The sequence below is a fragment of the Triticum dicoccoides genome, chromosome 4A (genome assembly GCF_002162155.2).
Source record: "Triticum dicoccoides isolate Atlit2015 ecotype Zavitan chromosome 4A, WEW_v2.0, whole genome shotgun sequence".
In the NCBI taxonomy this organism is placed as follows: domain Eukaryota; kingdom Viridiplantae; phylum Streptophyta; class Magnoliopsida; order Poales; family Poaceae; genus Triticum; species Triticum dicoccoides.
The window spans coordinates 91,312,562-91,316,318 of NC_041386.1; positions in this window are offsets into that span (position 1 = coordinate 91,312,562).

The following is a 3,757-nucleotide window of genomic DNA, read 5'->3' on the forward strand; positions in this document are numbered from 1 at the left end:
CTTCTCTTCTACAGAGAACAGGCGGATTGGTGCCATTGGCGTAAGGAGAAGCAAGAGCGGGGACGGAGAAGGAAAAGGAGCATCAGGAAGGGATGGACTGAAGGGGCTCGCACAGCCCCGTACTTATAGCCGGAGGAGGCCAACCGCTGAGCGCCACGATCGCAGGTAATCATGACCGGTTTCTCTGCATGCAGAGACTTGTCAAGTCGTGCGGTTGCCGAGGCATCATGGGGAAGCGCATACGCCCACGTCCAATCAATCACCATGCGGCGCCCAAGGCCGCACGCTGTTAGGGCCCGCGGCGCTTCGCGCTTGCCCCTTCGCTTCCCTGCTAGGCTAAGCCCGGGCGCGCCTTGGGCCCGGGGGCTACTATCGGCGTTCTGGGAACGGGGGTCCCCAGACTTGCCTGCCCGTGGCCTGCGGCATGGCTCAAGTGGGGGGCCTAGCGCAGCCCATCTTCATCAGCTCAAGCTCAAGACCCTCGCGAGGGGCCAAGCCTCGCGGGGCGGACGACAGAAAGCTTCCTCAGAGGCAGCCTCATCAGGCAGGCTCGCGAGGAGGCGGAGAGATCAAGGCAGGGGTACCTCACGAGGAGCCCGTGACGCAAGCCATGACGATCGAGACCAGGCGGGCGCCGGCCTGCGCAGTGTCCTTGTTTCCCCTTTGGTGCAAGGGGGCAAGCACAAGCCAAGGCATCGGGCAAAGGTTACCATTCCGGTGCAACGAGACCAAGACCAATAGAGCGGTAGGACGGAGGTCACCGTGGAGCCCAAGACGGTGTCATCACCAGAGCTTTTGGCAGCCAAAGACCACCTTTGGTTAGGATATCTTGTACTAGATGTTCCCCTTCAAAATGGTCAATTGTTGGCGCCCTTCCCGCTCATTATTTGGGGAGAGGCCCAGGGCCCCTATAAATAGAGCTAGCCACCACAAAAGGAATGAGACACCCAGGGGGGATGAAAGAGAGACGGCTAGAGATCTGATAGAACCCTAGCAGAGAGAGAAAGAGGCGACTGAACTCGCCCCAGCAGTTCATCGCACCAGCTCGAGAACACCTCGCGCGAGGCTGTTCTTCCCTTGTACTATTCATCATCAGCCCCTGAGGCAATCCACTACACCACACACTAGAGTAGGGTATTACACCACGACGGTGGCCTGAACCAGTATAAATCTCGTGTCCCTTGTGTTGTTCGTTGTTTCCAGCTTAGATCACTTGATGAGATTGGACGTAGATCGGTAGGGGAGAGATCTCCGCGCGCACCCTAGTGTCCGAAACTCAAGGGTCTGCCGGAACCTAAAATCCGACATACATAAACACCATAGCCTCTCCGATGATGTGTGAGTAGTTTACCACAGACCTTCGGGTCCATAGTTATTAGCTAGATGGCTTCTTCTCTCTCTTTGGATCTCAATACAAAGTTCTCCTCGATGTTCTTGGAGATCTATTCAATGTAATTCTTTTTGCGGTGTGTTTGTTGAGATCCGATGAATTGTGGGTTTATGATTAAGATTATCTATGAACAATATTTCATTCTTCTCTGAATTCTTATATGCATGATTTGATATCTTTGCAAGTCTCTCCAAATTATTAGTTTGGTTTGGCCTACTAGATTGATCTTTCTTGCAATGGGAGAAGTGCTTAGCTTTGGGTTCAATCTTGCGGTGTCCTTTCCCAGTGACAACATGGGCAGCAAGGCACGTATTGTATTATTGCCATCGAGGATAAAAAGATGGGGTTTATATCATATTGCTTGATTTTATCCATCTACATCATGTCATCTTGCCTAATGTGTTACTCTGTTCTTATGAACTTAATACTCTAGATGCATGCTGGATAGTGGTCGATGTGTGGAGTAATAGTAGTAGATGCAGAATCGTTTCGGTCTACTTGACACGGACGTGATGCCTATGTTCATGATCATGCCTAGATATCATAATAACTATGCGCTTTTCTATTAATTGCTCGGCAGTAATTTGTTCACCCACCGTAATATATGCTATCTTAAGAGAAGCCACTAGTGAAACCTATGCCCCCGAGTCTACTTTACATCATATAAGTTTCCAATCTACAATTCTAGTTTACCGTTTATTTTGCAATCTTTATTTTCTAATCTATACAACAAAAATACCAACAATATTTATCTTATTATCTTTATCAGATCTCACTTTTGCAAGTGGTCGTGAAGGGATTGACAAGCCCTTTATCGCGTTGGTTGCAAGGTTCTTATTTGTTTGTGCAGGTACTACGCGACTTGCGTGTAGTCTCCTACTGGATTGATACCTTGGTTCTCAAAAACTAAGGGAAATACTTACGCTACTTTGCTGCATCACCCTTTCCTCTTCAAGGGAAAACCAACGCATGCTCAAGAGGTAGTAGCTACTGGTACATACCCTCAGCCCCGAGGGTGAACTACTCCCTACTCGTCATGGAGAGCGTCGGGATGATGAAGATGGCCACCGGTGAGTGATTCCCCCCTCAGGCAGGGTGCCGGAACATGGTCCTGATTGGTTTTTGGTGGCTACAGAGGCTTGCGGCGGCGGAACTCCCGATCTAGGTTTCTTTTTAGGGGTTTCTGTATTTATAGGAATTTTTTGGCGTCGGTCTCACGTCGGGGGGGGGGGCTCCTAGTCGTCCACGAGATAGGGGGACGCGCCCAGGGGGGTAGGGCGTGCCCTCCACCCTCGTGGATGGCTCGGGACTCTTCTGGCCCAACTCTTTTACTCCGGGGCTTCTTTTGGTCCATAAAAAATCATGAAAAATTGGCACGTCAATTGGACTCTGTTTGGTATTCCTTTTCTGTAAAACTCAAATACAAGGAAAAAACAGAAATTGGCACTGGGCTCTAGGTTAATAGGTTAGTCCCAAAAATCATATAAAATAGCATATAAGTTCATATAAAACATCCTAGATGGATAATATAATAGCATGGAACAATCAAAAATTATAGATACATTGGAGACGTATCAGGGAGACATAGAGATTTGCAAAATACATACAGATATGAATGTGGCAGACCCGTTGACTAAGCCTCTTCCATGAGCAAAACATGATCAGCACCAAGACTCCATGGGTGTTAGAATCATTACAATGTAATCTAGATTACTGACTCTAGTGCAAGTGGGGGACTGAATAAAATATGCCCTAGAGGCAATAATAAAGTTGTTATTTTATATTTCCTTATTCATGATAAATGTTTATTATTCATGCTAGAATTTTATTGACCGGAAAACTTAATACATGTGTGAATACACAGACAAACACTGTGTCCCTAGTGAGCCTCTACTTGACTAGCTCGTTGATCAAAGATGGTTAAGGTTTCCTGACCATGGACATGAGTTGTCATTTGATAATGGGATCACATCATTAGGAGAATGATGTGATGGACATGACCCATCCGTTAGCTTAGCATATTGATCGTTTAGTTTTATTGCTATTGATTTCTTCATATCATATACATATTCCTTTGACTATGGGATTATGCAACTCCCAGATACCGGAGGAATACCATGTGTGCTACCAAACTTCACAACATAACTAGTTGATTATAAAGATGCTCTACAGGTATCTCCGAAGGTGTTTGTTGGGTTGGCATAGATCGAGATTAGGATTTGTTACTCCGAGTATCAGAGAGGTACCTCTGGGACCTCTCAGTAATACACATCAAAAGAAGCATTGCAAGAAAAGTGACTAATGAGTTAGTTGCAGGATGATGCAGTACGGAATAAGTAAAGAGACTTGTCGGTAACGAGATTGAAC